Raw genomic sequence first — 25,531 nt, forward strand, 5'->3', positions numbered from 1 at the left:
ATCACTAATTTGGAAGAAAAACAACACTCAGATTGCAAAAGGAAGGGATTATAACGTAACAGAAAGTGTTTTGACGTGCAACAAACACATCCTGTGGGAATTTGTTTAAACTTGGTCATTTAACAAGGAACAAAAAACATTCCTTTTTAGTTTAGTGATGGCATAAGTGATAAAAATGCGGTGTTCAATTATTAAATGCAGGACTGAAAATAAATAAAAGTCATTGCCAATTTATGATCTACTTTTATCCAGTTTCTTTGCATATCTCATAGCAGAGAAAAAAACTATGAAAAGCTGACCATTGTTTTGAACAAACTAGACAAGTAAACTGACCTTTTTGTGCTTCATTGTGTTGAAACAATAACGCGAACAGATGCAGGTGATCATTTACGAGCGTTGGATTCTTGGGGGATGACAATAATGTTTGTGAAGTTCTGCTTTTTAAGAGGTTTCACATCTGGCCCATTTACTCTATGTTCCCTCTTCAATGATCTTTGGCTCGTATAGCACTGTTTTCTTTCGATTTGTTGGGGTCTCATGGCTCTTGCCAGAGGCTGGTTGCATCTTTTTATTTTCATTTTTTTAGAGGACAGGCAGTTGATGGCTATTCGCAGTTTATTTGATCCACAATAAGAAGATTAAGTTACGGAAGCTTATTGCATTTTGCAAATTAATTTGAAAAACAACCAGGGGCTTTTTTATTTTTAAGGTAAATGCAATAAGCTTCCATATCAAGTCTTGAGTTGGACTTTGGCCACAACATTTTTAGTGGTGCCTTTTTCAATCACTTACTGACTCTTCCCAACTTCACATTTGATTATCATTTTGAAGTTGAAAATTCCCATCAATATTCCATTCCCCTAACAAAGACCATACAGTGGTACCTCGACATACGAGTGCCCTGACATATGAGCAATTTGAGATACGAGTACAATTTCGGGCAAATATTTATCTTGGGATATGAGACACATTTTGATATACGAGCATACAGCGGACGCGAGAGGCTACTTGTAAGAACATCATGGGCACTGTCTCTCTTCCCGCAACTCCCTCATGTAATGTCTCTACGAGCACTGGGCAGAGCATTGCATTTTTTTCAGTGTTTTTTTCCCGTTATTCAGTGCGAATGGCATATATACTACATCTCGTTGGCAAGTGGTCGTGCGTTATCCCATTGCGGGGACATTTGTGTGCATCATTTTGGGAATATTTTGAAGGGAAGACAAAAGCAAACAACCCCTTGATAGGTTGCATCTAAAAGTCAGGGTGGAGGTGGGGTGAATAGAGCCACCCCGGGAGAAGAAAGGTATCAAAATTTAAAACAAAATTAGAATTAAGTTTAGTGTAGGGTTAGATTAAACTTATTTTTGAGTGTGTCTGCATCGTAATCCAAGTTCATTTAAATTTGTTTGTTATGTTACGAGTGCGTTGCCGTGTAAAAAGTCCCCCCCCCCCTATCTCTCTGTCTCTCTCTCTTTCCCCTCCGCGAAATCTGTCTAATTTTAGTACTATTAAACACATTTTAGTACAATTAAACAACTAGTTATTTGTTACTTTATAGATGGCAAATTAGAACAAATAAAAATGTTTTTCCAACCCAATATCCTGTTTTGGGTGTTTTTTCAGAGGGTTGGAACAAATTAATTTGTTTTTAGTTCATATCTATGGGAAAAGTTCATTTGAGTTACGAGTAAATCGATACATGAGCTCAGTCCCGGAACGAATTAAGCTCGTATCTCGAGGTACCACTGTATCGCCAAATTTTCTATGCAGTGATTTCAGGCCACATAGAAAGCAAATGTGATTGCCGTTTCGGAATTGACTGCAAGAATGTGGCAATGGCTTCCTTGCTTTCAACTCTCTGAGAACAAGACAGAATAACATAAATATACTATCTGGCTACTTCATTGGGTGGTGCAGGTGCAACTGGCCTCGGGTTCAACATGACTGGTGGCCACAGGTAGAACATAGAGGGTCACTGATTCTGTGTGGTTATTCTGCATCACCCAGAACAGTGTTTCCCAACCTTTTTGGAGCTGCAGCACACTTTTTGCATTGAAAAACTGTCAAGGCACATCAACATCTGAAAATATTTTAATTTAAAACTATGTCGCCTATATTAACAATAGTCATTCCCATCAAAGTTTTATCAGTAGGAATCACATAAACCTGCAAAATTATTGCAAAATCTTTTTTTACGCTGACCTAATGTCACCAAAAGTTGATTTCTTAAGACCCTGAACAACTTCCGGTCCGAGTGTTGCGAAAATAAGTAATGTCATGTTTTTAATTGCGTGATTTTATAACTTTTATCCAAATATGTCGCAAAAAATATGTTGTGCTCACACAGAGTTTAGGTCGCCATAAGTTGATGCCCCAGAAACCAAACAACTTCCGGTTCATGTTAGAGAAAACAAAAGCAACAAAATGACTGTTTCACAATTTGAATCTTGTAATAGTATAATCTATATTTTAATGTTCATCATGTTTTGATTTATGTACAGTTAAAAGGATTTTTGGTGAGTACAATATGGCTATATTATATATTTCAGCTGATTACTTTGGACAAGTAACTCTCAATTTTGGGTGGTTGCAAACAAAGAGCCCACTCTCAGTAACATGTGAGAGCTCTGTCTGATTGACTCAAATTTTTAGGTAGGTTTGAACCCACAGCCTTTTGAAGAGAGCTGAGTACTCTGCTCAACTGACATAGGTCTCTGGGTGGGTTTGAACCACCAGTCTCCCGCTTCTATTGCTAAAGGAATATTAAAATCAAAAAGATCAAATCACACAACAAAATTCTCTAAAGAAACACAAATCCAGGTGCGTTTTAAACTTCTACCTCACAGTCAACTGTAGAGTTCTCTGGGAAATTGACTCTGCTATCTGGGTGGACCCAAACAACTATCCATTGTCAATTTTGGGTGGTTGCAAACAATAAGCCCACCCTCAGTAACATGTGAGAGCTCTGCCTGATTGAATTGCATTTTCAGGTAAGTTCGAAATCTCAGCGTTTCGGAAAGAGCAGAGTATTCTGCTCAATTGACATACGTCTCTGGGTGGATTCGAACCACCAGCCTCCCGGTTAACAGCCGAGCGCGCTGACCGATTGCGCCACAGAGACACTGGTAGGTGGTTCCATCTGAAACAATAACCAAGCAACTAGCTCAATGGACCTTGAAGAGTGAATAAAATTCCTGTCTTAAAAAAATATTCTGCTGAAATATCGTATCCCGAAATAGACAGAAAAACGTGTGAGATGTTGAAAGTCAGTGGTACAAAATTAGCAATCACATGTCTTGTGATTTCAGAGGAAAGTTAGGGTTCAACCTTGTATATAGGTCAGAAGGAACTACATCCATTGAGAGCTAGAGAAATGTCTCTATTACAACATATTACTTATTTCAGAATCAACATGAAAGGACAATCAGGTACTGCTGGGAGTTGAACCCAGAATCTCCTGTTTACTAGACAGGCACTTTGACCAACTAAGCCACAGCACCTACAATATCAGAAGTATTTATCAACATTTCTAACGTTCATCAAACTTAGGGCTTGTTCTGAAATAAACACAAATCCAGGTGCGTTTTAAACTTCTACCTCACAGTCAACTGTAGAGTTCTCTGGGAAATTGACTCTGCTATCTGGGTGGACCCAAACAACTATCCATTGTCAACAACTGATTGGTTTGGACAAGTAACTGTCAATTTTGGGTGGTTGCAAACAACAAGCCCACGCTCAGTAACATGTGAGAGCTCTGCCTGATTGAATTACATTTTGAGGTAAGTTCGAAAACTCAGCCTCTCGGAAAGAGCTGAGTATTCTGCTCAATTGACATACGTCTCTGGGTGATTCGAACCACCAGCCTCCCGGTTAACAGCCGAGCACGCTGACCGATTGCGCCACAGATACACTGGTAGATGGTTCCATCTGAAACAATAACCAAGCAACTAGCTCAATGGACCTTGAAGAGTGAATAAAATTACTTTCTTAAAAAATATTCTGCTGAAATATTGTATCCCGAAATAGACAGAAAAACGTGTGAGATGTTAAAAGTCAGTGGTACAAATTTAGCAATCACAAGTCTTGTGATTTCAGAGGAAAGTTAGGGTTTAACCTTGTATAGGTCAGAAGGAACTACATCCATTGAGAGCTAGAGAAATGTCTCTATTACAACATATTACTTATTTCAGAATCAACATGAAAGGACAATCAGGTACTGCTGGGAGTTGAACCCAGGATCTCCTGTTTACTAGACAGGCACTTTGACCAACTAAGCCACAGCACCTACAATATCAGAAGTATTTATCAAACTTTCTAACGTTCATCAAACTTAGGGCTTGTTGATATAATACTTTGTTCAAATAATTTGAAGGTTTCAACCCTCATCTTAAAAAAACCTACCACTTTTAAAAACGATGGGTATCCAACTCCGTTTATTGCTAAAGGAACATTAAAATCAAAAAGATCAAATCACACAACAAAATTCTCTAAAGAAACACAAATCCAGGTGCGTTTTAAACTTCTACCTCACAGTCAACTGTAGAGTTCTCTGGGAAATTGACTCTGCTATCTGGGTGGACCCAAACAACTATCCATTGTCAACAACTGATTGGTTTGGACAAGTACCTGTCCATTTTGGGTGGTTGCAAACAACAAGCCAACCCTCAGTAACATGTGAGAGCTAAGCCTGATTGACTTACATTATCAGGTAAGTTCGAAACCTCAGCCTCTCGGATAGAGCTGAGTATTCTGCTCAATTGACATACGTCTCTGGGTGGATTTGAAACACCAGCCTCCCGGTTAACAGCCAAGCACGCTGACCGATTGCGCCACAGAGACACTGGTAGGTGGTTCCTTCTGAAACAATAACCAAGCAACTAGCTCAATGGATCTTGAAGAGTGAATAAAATTACTGTCTTAAAAAATATTTTGCTGAAATATCGTATCCCGAAATAGACAGAAAAACGTGTGAGATGTTGAAAGTCAGTGGTACAAAATTAGCAATCAAATGTCTTGTGATTTCAGAGGAAAGTTAGGGTTCAACCTTGTGTAAAGGTCAGAAGGAACTACATCAATTGAGAGCTAGAGAAATGTCTCTATTAATACATATTGCTTATTTCAGAATCCACATGAGAGGACAATCAGGTACTGCTGGGAGTTGAAGCCAGGATCTCCTGTTTACTAGACAGGCACTTTGACCAACTAAGCCACAGCACCTACAATATCAGAAGTATTTATCAAACTTTCTAACGTTCATCAAACTTAGGGCTTGTTAATATAATACTTTGTTCAAATAATTTGAAGGTTTCAACCCTCATCTTAAAAAAACCTACCACTTTTAAAAACGATGAGTATCCAACTCCGTTTATTGCTAAAGGAACATTAAAATCAAAAAGATCAAATCACACAACAAAATTCTCTAAAGAAACACAAATCCAGGTGCATTTTAAACTTCTACCTCACAGTCAACTGTAGAGTTCTCTGAGAAATTGACTCTGCTATCTGGGTGGACCCAAACAACTATCCATTGTCAACAACTGATTGGTTTGGACAAGTAACTGTCAATTTTGGGTGGTTGCAAACAACAAGCCAACCCTCAGTAACATGTGAGAGCTCTGCCTGATTGACTTACATTTTCAGGTAAGTTCGAAACCTCAGCCTGTCGGACAGAGCTGAGTATTCTGCTCAATTGACATACGTCTCTGGGTGGATTCGAACCACCAGCCTCCCGGTTAACAGCCGAGCACGCTGACCGATTGCGCCACAGAGACAGTGGTAGATGGTTCCATCTGAAACAATAACCAAGCAACTAGCTCAATGGATCTTGAAGAGTGAATAAAATTACTGTCTTAAAAAATATTTTGCTGAAATATCGTATCCCGAAATAGACAGAAAAACGTGTGAGATGTTGAAAGTCAGTGGTACAAAATTAGCAATCACATGTCTTGTGATTTCAGAGGAAAGTTAGGGTTCAACCTGGTATATAGGTCAGAAGGAACTACATCCATTGAGAGCTAGAGAAATGTCTCTATTACAACATATTACTTATTTCAGAATCAACATGAATGGACAATCAGGTACTGCTGGGAGTTGAACCCAGGATCGCCTGTTTACTAGACAGGCACTTTCACCAACTAAGCCACAGCACCTACAATAGCAGAAGTATTTATCAAACTTTCTAACGTTCATCAAACTTAGGGCTTGTTAATATAATACTTTGTTCAAATAATTTGAAGGTTTCAACCCTCATCTTAAAAAAACCTACCACTTTTAAAAACGATGGGTATCCAACTCCGTTTATTGCTAAAGGAACATTAAAATCAAAAAGATCAACTCACACAACAAAATTCTCTAAAGAAACACAAATCCAGGTGCGTTTTAAACTTCTACCTCACAGTCAACTGTAGAGTTCTCTGGGAAATTGACTCTGCTATCTGGGTGGACCCAAACAACTATCCATTGTCAACAACTGATTGGTTTGGACAAGAAACTGTCAATTTTGGGTGGTTGCAAACAACAAGCCCACCCTCAGTAACATGTGAGAGCTCTGCATGATTGAATTACATTTTGAGGTGAGTTCGAAACCTCAGCCTCTCGGAAAGAGCTGAGTATTCTGCTCAATTGACATACGTCTCTGGGTGGATTCGAACCACCAGCCTCCCGGTTAAGAGCCGAGCGCGCTGACCGATTGCGCCACAGAGACACTGGTAGATGGTTCCATCTGAAACAATAACCAAGCAACTAGCTCAATGGACCTTGAAGAGTGAATAAAATTCCTGTCTTAAAAAAATATTCTGCTTAAATATCGTATCCCGAAATAGACAGAAAAACGTGTAGATGTTGAAAGTCAGTGGTACAAAATTAGCATCACATGTCTTGTGATTTCAGAGGAAAGTTAGGGTTCAACCTTGTATATAGGTCAGAAGGAACTACATCCATTGAGAGCTGGAGAAATGTCTCTATTACAACATATTACTTATTTCAGACTCAACATGAAACGACAATCAGGTACTGCTGGGAGTTGAACCCAGGATCTCCTGTTTACTAGACAGGCACTTTGACCAACTAAGCCACAGCACCTACAATATCTGAAGTATTTATCAAACTTTCTAACGTTCATCAAACTTATGGCTTGTTAATATAATACTTTGTTCAAATAATTTGAAGATTTCAACCCTCATCTTAAAAAAACCTACCACTTTTAAAAACGATGGGTATCCAACTCCGTTTATTGCTAAAGGAACATTAAAATCAAAAAGATCAACTCACACAACAAAATTCTCTAAAGAAACACAAATCCAGGTGCGTTTTAAACTTCTACCTCACAGTCAACTGTAGAGATCTCTGGGAAATTGACTCTGCTATCTGGGTGGACCCAAACAACTATCCATTGTCAACAACTGATTGGTTTGGACAAGTAACTGTCAATTTTGGGTGGTTGAAAACAACAACCCCACCCTCAGTAACATGTGAGAGCTCTGCCTGATTGACTTACATTTTCAGGTAAGTTCGAAAACTCAGCCTCTCGGAAAGAGCTGAGTATTCTGCTCAGTTGACATACGTCCCTGGGTGGATTCGAACCACCAGCCTCCCGGTTAACAGCCGAGCGCGCTGACCAATTGCGCCACAGAGACACTGGTAGATGGTTCCATCTGAAACAATAACCAAGCAACTAGCTCAATGGATCTTGAAGAGTGAATAAAATTACCGTAATTACTCGAATATAACACGCAGGTTTTTGCAAAATAATTAATTCCAATAGTTGGGGGTGCGTGTTATAATCAAAAACTTTTTTTTTTTTTTCTTTTTTTTTTTTTTTTTTGTGTCTTGTTACATGGCCCTTAGCCTGGTGCTTTTTCTTGCCAAATAAATTGAATTGAAATTGAATTGAATAAAATAAATTACAAATTTTCGATCGAAAAAAGCATTGTCAAACTCACTTTGACGCACGGATTTTACGTCATCTCGTAGAGCCGACGCACGGATTTTACGTCATCTCGTGAAGCCGAGACCACCACTGCCCCCCTCTAGCCTCGTACCCGTCTCAGTTCACCCTCTCTCAGTTCAGTGTTATAATCAATAACTAAAATAAATTACAAATTTTCGATCGAAAAAAGCATTGTCAAACTCACTTTGACGCACGGATTTTACGTCATCTCGTAAAGCCAATCGGATGATGTGTTGTGGGAGGAAGAGGAAGTGGATGAAGGAAGCGTGGACGTTGATAGGATTCTCAACGAAGAGATGTATGAGAGGACAGACAAAGAGAGAGAGGAACTTTTCATTTGAAGGATTCTAATGAATAAATTTGTTTGAACAAAACAATCGTGAAACGAAGAAAAAAAGGTAAGATTTCTGATTTTCGTCAGCGGGAAATTTTAGGTGCGCACTATATTCGAGTACTGCGTTTTTCCAGATTTTTTTGGCCCAAAGTTATACCTGCGTGTTATTTTCGAGTGCGCGTTATATTCGAGTAATTACGGTACTGTCTTAAAAAATATTCTGCTGAAATATCGTATCCCGAAATAGACAAAAAAACGTGTGAGATGTTGAAAGTCAGTGGTACAAAATTAGCAATCACATGTCTTGTGATTACAGAGGAAAGTTAGGGTTCAACCTTGTATATAGGTCAGAAGGAACTACATCCATTGAGAGCTAGAGAAATGTCTCTATTACAACATATTACTTATTTCAGTATCAACATGAAAGGACAATCAGGTACTGCTGGGAGTTGAACCCAGGATCTCCTGTTTACTAGACAGGCACTTTGACCAACTAAGCCACAGCACCTACTGTAATAACTTTGCAGGTTATATAACTGTTAATATATCCATAACAGCAATAGACGGCGGTGCCAAGATTAACACACGTGTAGCTCTTTATTGCCACTCTCCAACAACACACCCACACACACACAAACCGGACACACAACACTACTACGTCCGGGTCACGCTGTGCTACCCCACGGTTCCAGGTGGCGTGGTTAAACACACTCCCACAACCCGAGGCAAACATCATTATCAATATATTACACTCCTCCCCCTTTAACTATGAAGTTCCTATTTAGACTTAGCACTCAACTCCAACAATTATCTTGCCTCATTAACTTTTTATAATTTTACTTCTCAACTTGTAACTAAATTATTACTGCTAACACAACCATTAGACTCAATATTCCAGTCTTTGACATTTCAATCTCAGGAACTCTTTTCACATTTTTGTATGAACAGGAACTCTTTTATTTTAGGAAGGACGTTCCTCACAACTGACCGATCACAAATTCAGTCGCTTCGGAGGTGCTCTATCTCTCACTGGGTACCTGCGCCCACACACCTCTGGGGAACTGACTGCTCGGTTGTCAGGTGTAACTGTCTTGTCACAGGCCACTGAGCCTGGCGAAGATGTTACACGTGTCTCTTCAGGTGAGTACGGGCTACCACCTACTGCTCCAGGTGTGCCTTTCCCCCCCACATCTGCGTGAACCACCACAGGGTACTTGTTTGTGATGTCCAGCTGCTCATCCGGAAGCTCCAATGTCTCTGGTCTGGACGGTTGGTTGTACAGCAGATGATCAATGTGGATCGAGCGTCGGCTCACACCATTCCACACCAGGTAGGTGACTGGTCCGAGTCTCTTTTCCACTGTTCCTTTTGTCCACCTCTCCTTCCCTCCACGGAAATTCCGGATCAGAACTGAGTCACCCTCAGACAGATGTCTCAGCTTGGAGGTGGTTCTATCATGATAGTGTTTCTGCTTCTCTTGTTTTGCTTCCACCACTCGAGCGAGATCTGGTTTCAGTAAGCTGGACCTGGTCCTGATTTGACGTTTTAAAAACAGTTCCGCTGGTGCACATCCTGTAACAGTGTGCGGTGTACTCCTGTATGCTATCAGGAAGTTAGCTAGCCTGTGCTGCATAGTTATTGTGACCTTTTGTTTCTTCTCCTCGAGAACTTGTTTCAGCAGTGATGCTTTCACTGTCTGAACTGCTCGCTCTGCCGCTCCATTGGAAGCGGGATGGTAAGCTGGTACCAAAGTTTGTTTTATTCCGTTGCTCAGCAGGAATGTCTTGTACTCCTGCGAAGTGAATTGAGGTCCGTTGTCAGAAACAATCTCCTCAGGAAGCCCGTAGGAAGAAAAAATGTTCCGCAACACCTCAATCATTTTGGCTGCTGTGGTTGTTGCCATGGCGATGACCTCCAGCCATTTTGAATGACTGTCCACTAGTACTAAAAAGTGGTGTTGGTCTTTCTCTGCAAAGTCAATATGTATTCTCTGCCAAACTCTAGTCGGCCATTTCCAGACGTGTAGAGGTGCGGTTGCAGGTAGTTTCCTCACACTCTGACAGGCGTCACATTGTTGTACTGTATGTTCAATGTCACTGTCCAACTGCGGCCACCACAAATAGCTCCTGGCCAAGGCCTTCATCCTGCACCCTCCCGGGTGTCCTAGGTGAAGATCATGCAGTAGTCGCTCTCTGTGTGCTGGTGGAATGATAACTCGAATTCCCCACAATATGCAACCTTGTTCCACCGAGAGTTCATTTTTCCTGGAAAAGTATGGTTTCAGTCTCTCGTCCTTGTTTTGACTTGGCCATCCAGACCGAGTCAGCTCCAGTACTTTGCATAGGACTGGGTCCTTGAGAGTGCTCTGTGCAATCTCTGTAGCTTGCACGGGAAGCTCATCTACTACTGAGAAATAGAAGATGCTGTTTTCCTCCGCGGTGTTATCCTTCCCCTTTCCCGGCAGTCTAGATAACGCATCTGCGTTGGCATTTTCTGCTGACGATCTGTACTCTATACTGTAGTCACTTCCTCCGTCTTCATCTTCCTCTCCAAAGTCGTTGTCTTGGTCATCACTACCAAAGTCATCTGCTGAATCATTTTTGGTTTTGGGGAGTTTTTCCTCGGAGTCCTCACTTTCATCCTGTGAATCCTTGGAGCGCTTGTGCTTTTGCTCACGGGGTACTGCACGCACTTTCTTGGGCTTTGAGTCACCATACTCCTCATCTGCATCGTTACCGCCCCTTGCTGGTATAACTGAGAAGATGCATGCCCAGTCCAGTTTGAAGTTTTTTGAGCCAGTTACGGCCAAGTAGGGCTGGTCTGTCACCTTTTACGATCACTAATGGTAGCTCCCCACCCTGGGTCCCATATTTTACCTTGGCCGTCACTTGTCCCATCAAAGGAATGTTCTCTCCGGAAAAAGTTGACAGCTGCACTTTACTTACTTCCAAAGGCAGATGAGAGAGATGCTTCTTATACACTATTTCCGAAACAAGTGTTACAGCCGCTCCTGTGTCCAGTTGCATCTCTAGAGGAGTTCCTTCTAATATGACCTGTACTGTAATTTCCTTCTTCCAATTCCCGACAGCATTTGTGGGATACACGGCATTTAAGCGATATGACTCCCACCGTTCATCATCCGCATTTCCTGTTGTCTCATTTTTATTTCCTTTTACATACTGTGTGTGTCCTTGCCAATTTTTAGTTTTACACATATTGCTATGTGTCCTACTTTTGAACACTTGTAACATGTCTCTCCTTTATACCTGCATTCATGAGCGGCGTGGTTGCTTAGTCCACATCTGTAACAGGGTTGGTGATTTTCTCTTCTCTGTGGTCTGAATTTTCCACTTGTGGTTTTACTTTTCCAATCGCTGGTGGCTGGTTGGTATTTCCACGCACTTTTGCTTGTCTTTTCCTGGTCAATCTTATTTAATGTGGCAGGTTCTTCCATTTTGCTAGCGAACTCCAACGTACTCTTTGATGCCATCTCCATGGACCACGACAGTTCACATGTTTTTTTAAATGTTAGATCTTGCTCCGTGAGTAATCTTCTCTGAATAGCTTCCACTCTCAATCCACAAACAAATCTGTCTCTCATTGCTTCGTCCAAATGGAGACCAAATTCGCAGTGGCTGGATAGCTGCTTCAACGCCACAATATAATCCGACACAGACTCGTTCTCTCTCTGATTCCTCTTTTGAAACTTGAATCGCTCCGCGATCACCAGCGGTTTCGGGTTGTAATGAGATGCTAATCTTCCACTTAGCACCTCATATGAGAGGCTACTAGGCTTCGCTGGTATGCAAAGGCCCTTCAACAGTCCGTAGGCCTCTGCACCTATTATAGACAGGAACACGTTGGTTTTTTTACCTTCCTCCACTTCGTTGATGATCATCCATTGCTCAAAACGTTCCAAGTAAGATTCAAAATCTTCTTTAACTGCCTCGTATTCGCCGAGATTTCCCAGGAATCTGGCCATGATGCAGCGCCGCCGTTAGCTTAGCACTCTTGCTAATGCTAGTCTGCAAAGTCACGTTACCTCCTTGTAACGCCTTAATCTCCTCATCCGAAACTTTTAATCCCTACCGCTTGGAAAGGGATCCCATCCTCATCGCCACTGTAATAACTTTGCAGGTTATATAACTGTTAATATATCCATAACAGCAATAGACGGCGGAGCCCGGATTAACACACGTGTAGCTCTTTATTGCCACTCTCCAACAACACATACACACACACAAACCGGACACACAACACTACTACGTCCGGGTCACGCTGTGCTACCCCACGGTTCCAGGTGGCGTGGTTAAACACACTCCCACAACCCGAGGCAAACATCATTATCAATATATTACACCTACAAAATCAGAAGTATTTATCAAACTTTCTAACGTTCATCAAACTTAGGGCTTGTTAATATAATACTTTGTTCAAATAATTTGAAGGTTTCAACCCTCATCTTAAAAAAACCTACCACTTTTAAAAACGATGGGTATCCAACTCCGTTTATTGCTAAAGGAACATTAAAATCAAAAAGATCAAATCACACAACAAAATTCTCTAAAGAAACACAAATCCAGGTGCGTTTTAAACTTCTACCTCACAGTCAACTGTAGAGTTCTCTGGGAAATTGACTCTGCTATCTGGGTGGACCCAAACAACTATCCATTGTCAACAACTGATTGGTTTGGACAAGAAACTGTCAATTTTGGGTGGTTGCAAACAACAAGCCAACCCTCAGTAACATGTGAGAGCTAAGCCTGATAGACTTACATTATCAGGTAAGTTCGAAACCTCAGCCTCTCGGATAGAGCTGAGTATTCTGCTCAATTGACATACGTCTCTGGGTGGATTCGAACCACCAGCCTCCCGGTTAACAGCCGAGCGCGCTGACCGATTGCGCCAGAGAGACACTGGTAGATGGTTCCATCTGAAACAATAACCAAGCAACCAGCTCAATGGATCTTGAAGAGTGAATAAAATTCCTGTCTTAAAAAAATATTTTGCTGAAATATCGTATCCCGAAATAGACAGAAAAACTCGTGAGATGTTGAAAGTCAGTGGTACAAAATTAGCAATCACATGTCTTGTGATTTCAGAGGAAAGTTAGGGTTCAACCTTGTATATAGGTCAGAAGGAACTACATCCATTGAGAGCTAGAGAAATGTCTCTATTACAACATATTACTTATTTCAGAATCAACATGAAAGGACAATAAGGTTCTGCTGGGAGTTGAACCCAGGATCTCCTGTTTACCAGACAGGCACTTTGACCAACTAAGCCACAGCACCTACAATATCAGAAGTATTTATCAAACTTTCTAACGTTCATCAAACTTAGGGCTTGTTAATATAATACTTTGTTCAAATAATTTGAATGTTTCAACCCTCATCTTAAAAATACCTACCACTTTTAAAAACGATGGGTATCCAACTCCGTTTATTGCTAAAGAAACATTAAAATCAAAAAGATCAAATCACACAACAAAATTCTCTAAAGAAACACAAATCCAGGTGTGTTTTAAACTTCTACCTCACAGTCAACTGTAGAGTTCTCTGAGAATTTGACTCTGCTATCTGGGTGGACCCAAACAACTATCCATTGTCAACAACTGATTGGTTTGGACAAGTAACTGTCAATTTTGGGTGGTTGCAAACAACAAGCCAACCCTCAGTAACATGTGAGAGCTCTGCCTGATTGACTTACATTTTGAGGTAAGTTCGAAAACTCAGCCTCTCGGAAAGAGCTGAGTATTCTGCTCAATTGACATACGTCTCTGGGTGGATTCGAACCACCAGCCTCCCGGTTAACAGCCGAGCGCGCTGACCGATTGCGCCACAGAGACACTGGTAGATGGTTCCATCTGAAACAATAACCAAGCAACTAGCTCAATGGATCTTGAAGAGTGAATAAAATTACTGTCTTAAAAAATATTTTGCTGAAATATCGTATCCCGAAATAGACAGAAAAACGTGTGAGATGTTGAAAGTCAGTGGTACAAAATTAGCAATCACATGTCTTGTGATTTCAGAGGAAAGTTAGGGTTCAACCTTGTGTATAGGTCAGAAGGAACTACATCCATTGAGAGCTAGAGAAATGTCTCTAATAATACATATTGCTTATTTCAGAATCAACATGAAAGGACAATCAGGTACTGCTGGGAGTTGATCCCAGGATCTCCTGTTTACAAGACAGGCACTTTGACCAACTAAGCCACAGCACCTACAATATCAGAAGTATTTATCAAACTTTCTAACGTTCATCAAACTTAGGGCTTGTTAATATAATACTTTGTTCAAATAATTTGAAGGTTTCAACCCTCATCTTAAAAAAACCTACCACTTTTAAAAACGATGGGTATCCAACTCTGTTTATTGCTAAAGGAACATAAAAATCAAAAAGATCAAATCACACAACAAAATTCTCTAAAGAAACACAAATCCAGGTGCGTTTTAAACTTCTACCTCACAGTCAACTGTAGAGTTCTCTGGGAAATTGACTCTGCTATCTGGGTGGACCCAAACAACTATCCATTGTCAACAACTGACTGGTTTGGACAGGTAACTGTCAATTTTGGGTGGTTGCAAACAACAAGCCAACCCTCAGTAACAAGTGAGAGCTCTGCCTGATTGACTTACATTATCAGGTAAATTCGAAACCTAAGCCTCTCGGATAGAGCTGAGTATTCTGCTCAATTGACATACGTCTCTGGGTGGATTCGAACCACCAGCCTCCCAGTTAACAGCCGAGCGCGCTGACCGATTGCGCCACAGAGACACTGGTAGATGGTTCCATCTGAAACAATAACCAAGCAACTAGCTCAATGGACCTTGAAGAGTGAATAAAATTACTGTCTTAAAAAAATATTTTGCTGAAATATCGTATCCCGAAATAGACAGAAAAACGTGTGAGATGTTGAAAGTCAGTGGTACAAAATTAGCAATCACATGTCTTGTGATTTCAGAGGAAAGTTAGGGTTCAACCTTGTGTATAGGTCAGAAGGAACTACATCCATTGAGAGCTAGAGAAATGTCTCTATTAATACATATTGCTTATTTCAGAATCAACATGAAAGGACAATCAGGTACTGCTGGGAGTTGAAGCCAGGATCTCCTGTTTACTAGACAGGCACTTTGACCAACAAAGCCACAGCACCTACAATTTCAGAAGTATTTATCAAACTTTCTAACGTTCATCAAACTTAGGGCTTGTTAATATAATACTTTGTTCAAATAATTTGAAGGTTTCAACCCTCATTTTAAAAAAAACCTACCACTTTTAAAAACGATGGGCATCCAACTCCGTTTATTGCTAAAGGAACATTAAAATCAAAAAGATCAAATCACACAACAAAATTCTCTAAACAAACACAAATCCAGGTGCATTTTAAACTTCTACCTCACAGTCAACTGTAGAGTTCTCTGAGAATTTGACTCTGCTATCTGGGTGGACCCAAACAACTATCCATTGTCAACAACTGATTGGTTTGGACAAGTAACTGTCAATTTTGGGTGGTTGCAAACAACAAGCCAACCCTCAGTAACATGTGAAAGCTCTGCCTGATTGAAATACATTTTGAGGTAAATTCGAAAACTCAGCCTCTCCGAAAGAGCTGAGTATTCTGCTCATTTGACATACGTCTCTGGGTGGATTTGAACCACCAGCCTCCCGGTTAACAGCCGAGCGCGCTGACCGATTGCGCCACAGAGACACTGGTAGATGGTTCCATCTGAAACAATAACCAAGCAACTAGCTCAATGGACCTTGAAGAGTGAATACAATTCCTGTCTTAAAAAAATATTCTGCTTAAATATCGTATCCCGAAATAGACAGAAAAACGTGTAGATGTTGAAAGTCAGTGGTACAAAATTAGCAATCACATGTCTTGTGATTTCAGAGGAAAGTTAGGGTTCAACCTTGTATATAGGTCAGAAGGAACTACATCCATTGAGAGCTAGAGAAATGTCTCTATTACAACATATTACTTATTTCAGAATCAACATGAAAGGACAATCAGGTACTGCTGGGAGTTGAACCCAGGATCTCCTGTTTACTAGACAGGCACTTTGACCAACTAAGCCACAGCACCTACAATGTCAGAAGTATTTATCAAACTTTCTAACGTTCATCAAACTTAGGGCTTGTTAATATAATACTTTGTTCAAATAATTTGAAGGTTTCAACCCTCATCTTAAAAAAACCTACCTCTTCTAAAAACGATGGGTATCCAACTCCGTTTATTGCTAAAGGAACATTAAAATCAAAAAGATCAAATCACACAACAAAATTCTCTAAAGAAACACAAATCCAGGTGCGTTTTAAACTTCTACCTCACAGTCAACTGTAGAGTTCTCTGGGAAATTGACTCTGCTATCTGGGTGGACCCAAACAACTATCCATTGTCAACAACTGATTGGTTTGGACAAGTAACTGTCAATTTTGGGTGGTTGCAAACAACAAGCCAACCCTCAGTAACATGTGAGAGCTCTGCCTGATTGACTTACATTTTGAGGTAAGTTCGAAAACTCAGCCTCTCGGAAAGAGCTGAGTATTCTGCTCATTGACATACGTCTCTGGGTGGATTTGAACCACCAGCCTCCCGGTTAACAGCCGAGCGCGCTGACCGATTGCGCCACAGAGACACTGGTAGATGGTTCCATCTGAAACAATAACCAAGCAACTAGCTCAATGGATCTTGAAGAGTGAATAAAATTACTGTCTTAAAAAATATTTTGCTGAAATATCGTATCCCGAAATAGACAGAAAAACGTGTGAGATGTTGAAAGTCAGTGGTACAAAATTAGCAATCACATGTCTTGTGATTTCAGAGGAAAGTTAGGGTTCAACCTTGTGTATAGGTCAGAAGAAACTACATCCATTGAGAGCTAGAGAAATGTCTCTAATAATATATATTGCTTATTTCAGAATCAACATGAAAGGACAATCAGGTACTGCTGGGAGTTGAACCCAGGATCTCCTGTTTACTAGACAGGCACTTTGACCAACTAAGCCACAGCACCTACAAAATCAGAAGTACTTATCAAACTTTCTAACGTTCATCAAACTTAGGGCTTGTTAATATAATACTTTGTTCAAATAATTTGAAGGTTTCAACCCTCATCTTAAAAAAACCTACCACTTTTAAAAACGATGGGTATCCAACTCCGTTTATTGCTAAAGGAACATTAAAATCAAAAAGATCAAATCACACAACAAAATTCTCTAAAGAAACACAAATCCAGGTGCGTTTTAAACTTCTACCTCACAGTCAACTGTAGAGTTCTCTGGGAAATTGACTCTGCTATCTGGGTGGACCCAAACAACTATCCATTGTCAACAACTGATTGGTTTGGACAAGAAGCTGTCAATTTTGGGTGGTTGCAAACAACAAGCCAACGCTCAGTAACATGTGAGAGCTTTGCCTGATTGACTTACATTTTCAGGTAAGTTTGAAACCTCAGCCTCTCGGATAGAGCTGAGTATTCTGCTCAATTGACGTACGTCTCTGGGTGGATTCGAACCACCAACCTCCCGGTTAACAGCCGAGCGCGCTGACCGATTGCGCCACAGAGACACTGGTATATGGTTCCATCTGAAACAATAACCAAGCAACTAGCTCAATGGACCTTGAAGAGTGAATAAAATTACTGTCTTAAAAAATATTTTGGTGAAATATTGTATCCCGAAATAGACAGAAAAACGTGTGAGATGTTGAAAGTCAGTGGTACAAAATTAGCAATCACATGTCGTGTGATTTCAGGGGAAAGTTAGGGTTCAACCTTGTGTATAGGTCAGAAGGAACTACATCCATTGAGAGCTAGAGAAACGTCTCTATTAATACATATTGCTTATTTCAGAATCAACATGAAAGGACAATCAGGTACTGCTGGGAGTTGAAGCCAGGATCTCCTGTTTACTAGACAGGCACTTTGACCAACAAAGCCACAGCACCTACAATTTCAGAAGTATTTATCAAACTGTTAGGTTCATCCAATTGTAGGTTTATCCTTAGGTTTTTCCAATTCAGCTTTCAATAAAAAAGGCATCTGTAGTCACATCACATTTAATTCTTGCAAGAAGAGAATACATCCGGCAGCTCGCCCCACCCAAGATTATTCTAAAGAGCGGCATTATGTCCTGCCCATTTAAGGCTTCAAATCAAAACAATTACAAGGTTATTGATTCCATTTGCGTAAGCAAGAAACAAAACAATTCCATAATCAAGCAAACCAAGCGTCAACCTAGCGTCACAAATTAAAACAATATGCGAGTAATCGATCCAATTGCGTAAGCAAGAAACAAAACAATTCCATATCAAGCGTCACAAAGGAAAAACAATATACAAGTTGATTGATAGCCATCCGTTGAGCCAACAACAATTTAAGCGTCCTTCACCGATCTTCCCTGTTGAACTCGCATCTGGGGAAGGGGTCGAGGCGTATCTTCCAGTAATCAGTCCTCGGAGCAAGAACTCAGTGGATTGTTTTATGTCCTTTCGAACTTGTATCTCTCGCTGGACCCAGCTGTCCTGGAGAGCGACCTTGGCGTAAGCGTTTGTCTTCGTTGAAAGCGATCAACACATATAACTATATTGTTTAATATAGTTACACATTTAGGATGAGCATTACTATTCCTAATAAGCAAATATATTGATTAATATAGTAATCATGTATATTATAAGGCTTTATATTCATTGCAAACACATTTATAATAATGATTACCCCAACATTCCCCCCTATATGATAAATTTGCACATGATCTCCTTAATAAAACTTCCTTTCGGCTTTATTCCATTAATTCATTTTATGGCAAAAAAATAAAAATGGGGAGGAAATGTCCGTCCGTTGGCTTTAGTTTTACCTGCTCACTGGCACGGCTGGTCTGAAAAGCAAAACACAAAATCATCTTCGCCCAATTCATCCTCGCAATTTCCATGCTCTTGAAATCCACTGCTCCCCTCAGCACGTCTCATCAACAGAGGATATAATTCATGCAATTTAGAGTTTGTAGGGGCAATCGCAGTGGTTATAAGTCGGCTTATCAAAGATCTTAAGCAGGGAATAATACAACACCCGCATAATGTCAAAATGGTAGCAAAAAGGGCTACTGAAAATGCAACAGATTTGGCCAAATCCTTATACCTCCCAAAAGACTTATGCCACCAGCTTTCAAGGGCGGATTCTCTGACTCCAGAATGCTCCTTCATATTGCGGTTGAGGGTCTGCAGGCCACTAATGGCCTGGGTGAGGGACCCATCGGGTGACGTGTTGTTCGGTATGAAGGTGCAACACTGATCTCCAAACATTGCACACACGCCCCCTTGCTCCGCAAGCAGCATATCAACTGCTATGCGATCCTGGAACGCCATAAGACTGGTGGCTGCCAATTGTTCCTTTATCGCCACAAATCCCTGTTCAGTATAATTTCCAAGTTTTTGGACATTGTAATGCAGGTAATTTATCCAATCAACATTTTTGTTTGGAGTAATTAAAAGAAAAATATACTCCCAACCTGCTGCGATCTGATTAGCCACTTATACTCATCTGGTACGCCCCGTGGATGCCAATCGCATCAATGTATGTCGGATCACCCTCTCTCCATGCCGATCGACGCCATCGCGAGGGGCCCGCCATCATACCGGATTTCTGTGCAGCCAATTGTATCTCCTCTACTGTAGATGGAAAAACAGACACTGGTAACAGCAGTGAGACCAAGGCACAAAGTCCTGCTGTCATTTTGGCAGGAGTCGTATAATTTGTTTTGACCCCACCACCACCATAGGTCAGAACGTGGTACCAGGGTGTAGTCGGTTTTAGGACGTGGGCACACCACGTCTCATTTATCGCCTCCAGCCTCAGACCATGCCCTGTAAGGTTTTAAGCAGGTAAAATGATTTAAAAGCTTACATTTTGTTGAAAAGTTAGGCTTGTCCTTTGCTGCTCTTGTAACTGGGTAGACATTATTCCATTTTTCACAATTGGGGCTTACATTTTTATTTGTCATTATCTCCATTACACAATCAGGAGTAATTTGCGCGGGTACTGCTCGTAAGAGAGGGCGGGGCACAATACATGTTATCCAGGTTTGATTTATAGTATTAGCTGCATTTTCCATCAACAGTAACCAATTTTTCTTACTGCCTCCCGTTTGGGAAATCCCTGTTGCAGAAATGAATTCATCATCTCTGGTCTTCTCAGATTCTAATTTTACTACGGCAGATCCGGGTGTTTCCTTCTCTGACGCCCTAAACTCAGCCTCCATAGGCATGGTCATTACTGTTGAGACACATATGTAAAATTTGTAACAAGGGTCTTCCCCACTTGACCATGGACTTAGGAAAAACGTCAGACAAGGAACTTTTCCACAAGTGAACTTGTCAGTCCGAATAACAATTTGTAATCCCCCCTCCGAATGGGTTAATTTTATCAGGGGCCTGATGGCTTTTGCGCACGGGTGTGTCATCCAAGCTTGCCAATCTAGACCAGTTTCTGCAACAAGGTTTCCCCAATCTGTTTAAATCCATATGTATACTTTGAAATGGATATGTAGCTTTTGTACCTTGACATGAGGGGGAATCGCCCGTGTTTTGGCCATATATCTGCATATAGATTGAATATATATAACCTCCCCCTTTTTTGAGGCATGAAATTTACCATAAATTCTTTTCTTTTTGTTTCTGTCCTACTCTGCCACCGCCGTCCTTGAAAGGCTTATCAGCGATTTCAGAAATATTCCACCTTGATATTAGAATATTGATATATCTTGGTGGCCAGCCAATTCAACACAAAAGACAGACACTCATCCACGCTCGCACTCATAATCAAGGAATTTGCTTTGAGTGCTCCCCCAATCATCAAAATTGGTGCCTGAAGAAACTAGATAATTAATGTATTAGATCCACATGCCACATATCTAAAAATAGAAATTTGTTCAATTGCCACCGCCCCTTACCCCAGTCAGTCAGCATGTAGACTGCCAAGCGAGTGGCTGTGATTAACTATCTATTCGCCAATAATGCAATAACGGAAAAGTTGTGACACATTGAAACACACACACCCCCTTTTAGTATTTTAACCGTTTGTAAAAACTTTATCTCCATGTTCTGGATTAAGTTACACCCCCTTTCAATGTTATCGAATTTTGCCCATTCTTGTCAACCCATCTACTTAAAGCATTTCTCCAAGGTTGATATTTTATAATTTGGAGATGTTATTTTTAAAACAGACATTATTTCATCACTTGTTTCACACCATGAAAGGCCCTACCAGAATTTGTTGTAGATATTCCCCTTTATCTAAGCTTGTTATTGCCAATCGTTATCACCGTAACATTTAGGTGTATTAACCCCATAATTGCAATGCAGTAAGTTTTGGCTAAATTCTTAATTTGTATGCCCCTAAAGCAATAGGCAGTAACGTCCCAATAGTCATCAATATGACCTATACCAAAGCATATCCCCCTTCAGGCCAAACAGGGAAAGTCTTTTGTGCACCTAAAGACGCTCCATGTTTCTTCTAGGGAAACTATGCCTATCCTAAATCAATTATCTTATCTACTCCAGCCAGGTTCAATTTACCTAATATTTTGGACGAATGCCACAAAATTTCTCATGCCATTTCTGCATTGTTAAATTCATGTCTGATCTCTTTAACAACCAAATAACTCTTAGTACCTAAAAAATAATTTGTAAATCACCCCATACTATGTTTACTTAAGATAAGAGCTATTTCATATAGCTCTCTGTTACCACAAGATAAATCTACAATAATTAAATTAGAGAAATCAACCTTTACTAGGCATTTCCTAATTATAATTTTCAATGCTTAATAAAGGACCCTCAAATTGTCACCAATATGCCATAATATTGTAAAAAAAACAAAAACAAAATTCCATTCATTTTTCTTTAACCAGCCAATCACCTATATTGAAGTATTTTGAACAAACCAACCATTCAAAAACTGTAATAATATCGTTTTATCCTCCAAAACTAGCTCTCTTCAATCAAGAGCCCTTTGAACTTCACAAAACAAAAAATAAAATAATAATAATAATAGTATTATTCCCAATTCCAAAGCTTTTACCAAATCAATCTTTGCCAAACAGATTTTCTATCACCTCGAAAGACATTTCTGATTAAATCCCAAAAATAAATGCGAAGATCATCGCGGAACCCTGCATCCCTTGTAGACCATGTTTTGTTCTTATTTTGAAATGTTTAAACGGAAGCGCGCCCTTCCGCTGACTGTGACCTTCACGCTCGCTGCAGAAACAGCATTTTTATCTTTGTTTACAAATTCCAAAACGCTTTTCTTTTTGTCCTCCTGTGCACACAATTATAACGCTTTTTAGAGAAGACTAAATTAATTACACTAAATTAATTACTCTCCCGATATCCAACTATATCACCATAGTTTGCTGCAAGCACAACTATATCATGGCAAAACCCATTTCTGCCCTCAAGTTTGCTTCAGCGCCCTCAAGGCCAATAATTGTAATATTCTCCACGGAAGGGGTCCCCCTTAAATTTTAGTCGCTTGTGCGGTCCGCGCGCATACTATACTATATTATAATGTCCAACACCATCAAATCAGCCGCACCAAAACAGAGCGCTTCCCCCCAATCAACACATTATTTGGCAAGTTTAGAGTATGACAAAAAACGCAGTTTTGGCAACCCCGCTAAACATTTAATTTGCTGTTTTGTATTTCTGTTAACCAAAATATTCCCGCTAGCAGGCGGGAACGAAACCAGGATAAGCCACAATAAGCCATTTCATTCCAGTACATTTAGTTACTATTAACAAAGCATGCCTAGCACTTGGAAATAACCATTTTAATTGCCGTTTTACAACTTTCAGCATCATACAAAAAATTCCAATTGAATTCATTCACAAAGAATGTGATCTCTGGTTTAAAATTTAGCTCAACATCCTCATTCAAATAATTTTGAGCAGGCCTGTCTTGTTTTTAGAATAAAACAGCCCATCGCCTCGCTCCTATCAACCAGCCGAGGACCGCTATCATTTACAAAACAGCACGTTTTGCCTTTCCCCGCCTCGTCATCAAAAACAATAATTAGTATCTGTGGAACAAGCCGTATCGCTTGTGTCTCCCTTCACATATTATATATAGATTACTTCTATGCTTAGTGCGTATTTTATCCCGCAGGTTTTAATATTTCATGCATATTTAAGCTGGCCAGCAAACCCATATTTGTTTATCCATAAATTTAGGTGTTTAACCCTTGTAGCGCTTTGATTTTCAACAAATTTCAAAATCCCCATTCTTTGATATTTGAGCTGCCCATATTGAAGGGAGCTCGCGTGCACTCAGTTATCAGTTAGCAAATTTCTTTTCCGCGGAAGGACACACGTAACACACGCAACACGTAACACAAATGTATACCCTAGCTTGATATACTGTCAGAGTTATATTTGTACCTTTCCGGACCACGGCACAGGACACCCCGAACTGCCCCAAGTTTTATAGACTCATGCTCTGTCTCGTTACCTGGCAGCGACTAGTATACCCAGGGTTTGTAACGCAGTCCCCTGGACGCGTGTCGCAGTCCCCTGGACGCGTGTCGCAGTCCCCTGGACGCGAGTCACATTTAAAAAAAATGGACTTACCAGATATGACCTCAGATGTCTCTTTCAGAGGGTTAGTCGTCGAAACCGTCGAGAACCCAGGCGCTCCTTCGAGTTATCCAGCCCGGAAAAGGGTATTTAAGCGCCGTGCACGGTCTTTCCAGATATCGAACGGGAGCGACCTGGATTCTGCTTCGGTATCTTGACCACAGGCTCGAAGGACCAAATGTTAGGTTCATCCAATTGTAGGTTTATCCTTAGGTTTTTCCAATTCAGCTTTCAATAAAAAAGGCATCTATAGTCACATCACATTTAATTCTTGCAAGAAGAGAATACATCCGGCAGCTCGCCCCACCCAAGATTATTCTAAAGAGCGGCATTATGTCCTGCCCATTTAAGGCTTCAAATCAAAACAATTACAAGGTTATCGATTCCATTTGCGTAAGCAAGAAACAAAACAATTCCATAATCAAGCAAACCAAGCGTCAACCTAGCGTCACAAATTAAAACAATATGCGAGTAATCGATCCAATTGCGTAAGCAAGAAACAAAACAATTCCATATCAAGCGTCACAAAGGAAAAACAATATACAAGTTGATTGATAGCCATCCGTTGAGCCAACAACAATTTAAGCGTCCTTCACCGATCTTCCCTGTTGAACTCGCATCTGGGGAAGGGGTCGAGGCGTATCTTCCAGTAATCAGTCCTCGGAGCAAGAACTCAGTGGATTGTTTTATGTCCTTTCGAACTTGTATCTCTCGCTGGACCCAGCTGTCCTGGAGAGCGACCTTGGCGTAAGCGTTTGTCTTCGTTGAAAGCGATCAACACATATAACTATATTGTTTAATATAGTTACACATTTAGGATGAGCATTACTATTCCTAATAAGCAAATATATTGATTAATATAGTAATCATGTATATTATAAGGCTTTATATTCATTGCAAACACATTTATAATAATGATTACCCCAACACAAACTTTCTAACGTTCATCAAACTTAGGGCTTGTTAATATAATACTTTGTTCAAATAATTTGAAGGTTTCAACCCTCATTTTAAAAAAAACCTACCACTTTTAAAAACGATGGGCATCCAACTCCGTTTATTGCTAAAGGAACATTAAAATCAAAAAGATCAAATCACACAACAAAATTCTCTAAACAAACACAAATCCAGGTGCATTTTAAACTTCTACCTCACAGTCAACTGTAGAGTTCTCTGAGAATTTGACTCTGCTATCTGGGTGGACCCAAACAACTATCCATTGTCAACAACTGATTGGTTTGGACAAGTAACTGTCAATTTTGGGTGGTTGCAAACAACAAGCCAACCCTCAGTAACATGTGAGAGCTCTGCCTGATTGAAATACATTTTGAGGTAAATTCGAAAACTCAGCCTCTACGAAAGAGCTGAGTATTCTGCTCAATTGACATACGTCTCTGGGTGGATTCGAACCACCAGCCTCCCGGTTAACAGCCGAGCGCGCTGACCGATTGCGCCACAGAGACACTGGTAGATGGTTCCATCTGAAACAATAACCAAGCAACTAGCTCAATGGACCTTGAAGAGTGAATAAAATTCCTGTCTTAAAAAAATATTCCGCTTAAATATCTTATCCCGAAATAGACAGAAAAACGTGTAGATGTTGAAAGTC

At 40.4% G+C, this 25,531-nt stretch overlaps 22 non-coding genes across 22 annotated transcripts; all 22 read right to left on the reverse strand.

The window, feature by feature from the left end:
- Window positions 1-3,050: 3,050 nt before the first annotated feature.
- trnan-guu (transfer RNA asparagine (anticodon GUU)) lies at window positions 3,051-3,124 on the reverse strand. Its single transcript has one exon. It is a non-coding gene; the product is annotated as a tRNA-Asn (tRNA).
- A 305-nt stretch (window positions 3,125-3,429) lies between these two features.
- trnat-agu (transfer RNA threonine (anticodon AGU)) lies at window positions 3,430-3,503 on the reverse strand. The gene has a single exon. It is a non-coding gene; the product is annotated as a tRNA-Thr (tRNA).
- A 711-nt stretch (window positions 3,504-4,214) lies between these two features.
- On the reverse strand, window positions 4,215-4,288 carry trnat-agu (transfer RNA threonine (anticodon AGU)). The gene has a single exon. It is a non-coding gene; the product is annotated as a tRNA-Thr (tRNA).
- A 480-nt stretch (window positions 4,289-4,768) lies between these two features.
- trnan-guu (transfer RNA asparagine (anticodon GUU)) lies at window positions 4,769-4,842 on the reverse strand. Its single transcript has one exon. It is a non-coding gene; the product is annotated as a tRNA-Asn (tRNA).
- Window positions 4,843-5,146: 304 nt separating this feature from the next.
- trnat-agu (transfer RNA threonine (anticodon AGU)) lies at window positions 5,147-5,220 on the reverse strand. Its single transcript has one exon. It is a non-coding gene; the product is annotated as a tRNA-Thr (tRNA).
- Window positions 5,221-5,700: 480 nt separating this feature from the next.
- On the reverse strand, window positions 5,701-5,774 carry trnan-guu (transfer RNA asparagine (anticodon GUU)). The gene has a single exon. It is a non-coding gene; the product is annotated as a tRNA-Asn (tRNA).
- Window positions 5,775-6,078: 304 nt separating this feature from the next.
- Window positions 6,079-6,152, reverse strand: trnat-agu (transfer RNA threonine (anticodon AGU)). Its single transcript has one exon. It is a non-coding gene; the product is annotated as a tRNA-Thr (tRNA).
- A 480-nt stretch (window positions 6,153-6,632) lies between these two features.
- Window positions 6,633-6,706, reverse strand: trnak-cuu (transfer RNA lysine (anticodon CUU)). Its single transcript has one exon. It is a non-coding gene; the product is annotated as a tRNA-Lys (tRNA).
- A 303-nt stretch (window positions 6,707-7,009) lies between these two features.
- Window positions 7,010-7,083, reverse strand: trnat-agu (transfer RNA threonine (anticodon AGU)). The gene has a single exon. It is a non-coding gene; the product is annotated as a tRNA-Thr (tRNA).
- Window positions 7,084-7,563: 480 nt separating this feature from the next.
- On the reverse strand, window positions 7,564-7,637 carry trnan-guu (transfer RNA asparagine (anticodon GUU)). Its single transcript has one exon. It is a non-coding gene; the product is annotated as a tRNA-Asn (tRNA).
- Window positions 7,638-8,719: 1,082 nt separating this feature from the next.
- On the reverse strand, window positions 8,720-8,793 carry trnat-agu (transfer RNA threonine (anticodon AGU)). The gene has a single exon. It is a non-coding gene; the product is annotated as a tRNA-Thr (tRNA).
- A 4,333-nt stretch (window positions 8,794-13,126) lies between these two features.
- trnan-guu (transfer RNA asparagine (anticodon GUU)) lies at window positions 13,127-13,200 on the reverse strand. Its single transcript has one exon. It is a non-coding gene; the product is annotated as a tRNA-Asn (tRNA).
- A 305-nt stretch (window positions 13,201-13,505) lies between these two features.
- trnat-ggu (transfer RNA threonine (anticodon GGU)) lies at window positions 13,506-13,579 on the reverse strand. Its single transcript has one exon. It is a non-coding gene; the product is annotated as a tRNA-Thr (tRNA).
- Window positions 13,580-14,059: 480 nt separating this feature from the next.
- trnan-guu (transfer RNA asparagine (anticodon GUU)) lies at window positions 14,060-14,133 on the reverse strand. The gene has a single exon. It is a non-coding gene; the product is annotated as a tRNA-Asn (tRNA).
- Window positions 14,134-14,437: 304 nt separating this feature from the next.
- Window positions 14,438-14,511, reverse strand: trnat-ugu (transfer RNA threonine (anticodon UGU)). Its single transcript has one exon. It is a non-coding gene; the product is annotated as a tRNA-Thr (tRNA).
- Window positions 14,512-14,991: 480 nt separating this feature from the next.
- Window positions 14,992-15,065, reverse strand: trnan-guu (transfer RNA asparagine (anticodon GUU)). Its single transcript has one exon. It is a non-coding gene; the product is annotated as a tRNA-Asn (tRNA).
- Window positions 15,066-15,925: 860 nt separating this feature from the next.
- On the reverse strand, window positions 15,926-15,999 carry trnan-guu (transfer RNA asparagine (anticodon GUU)). The gene has a single exon. It is a non-coding gene; the product is annotated as a tRNA-Asn (tRNA).
- A 304-nt stretch (window positions 16,000-16,303) lies between these two features.
- Window positions 16,304-16,377, reverse strand: trnat-agu (transfer RNA threonine (anticodon AGU)). The gene has a single exon. It is a non-coding gene; the product is annotated as a tRNA-Thr (tRNA).
- Window positions 16,378-16,856: 479 nt separating this feature from the next.
- Window positions 16,857-16,930, reverse strand: trnan-guu (transfer RNA asparagine (anticodon GUU)). Its single transcript has one exon. It is a non-coding gene; the product is annotated as a tRNA-Asn (tRNA).
- A 304-nt stretch (window positions 16,931-17,234) lies between these two features.
- On the reverse strand, window positions 17,235-17,308 carry trnat-agu (transfer RNA threonine (anticodon AGU)). Its single transcript has one exon. It is a non-coding gene; the product is annotated as a tRNA-Thr (tRNA).
- Window positions 17,309-17,788: 480 nt separating this feature from the next.
- trnan-guu (transfer RNA asparagine (anticodon GUU)) lies at window positions 17,789-17,862 on the reverse strand. The gene has a single exon. It is a non-coding gene; the product is annotated as a tRNA-Asn (tRNA).
- Window positions 17,863-25,311: 7,449 nt separating this feature from the next.
- trnan-guu (transfer RNA asparagine (anticodon GUU)) lies at window positions 25,312-25,385 on the reverse strand. The gene has a single exon. It is a non-coding gene; the product is annotated as a tRNA-Asn (tRNA).
- Between the last annotated feature and the right edge of the window lie 146 nt (window positions 25,386-25,531).

The sequence above is a fragment of the Stigmatopora argus genome, chromosome 3 (assembly GCF_051989625.1).
Source record: "Stigmatopora argus isolate UIUO_Sarg chromosome 3, RoL_Sarg_1.0, whole genome shotgun sequence".
Lineage (NCBI taxonomy): Eukaryota > Metazoa > Chordata > Actinopteri > Syngnathiformes > Syngnathidae > Stigmatopora > Stigmatopora argus.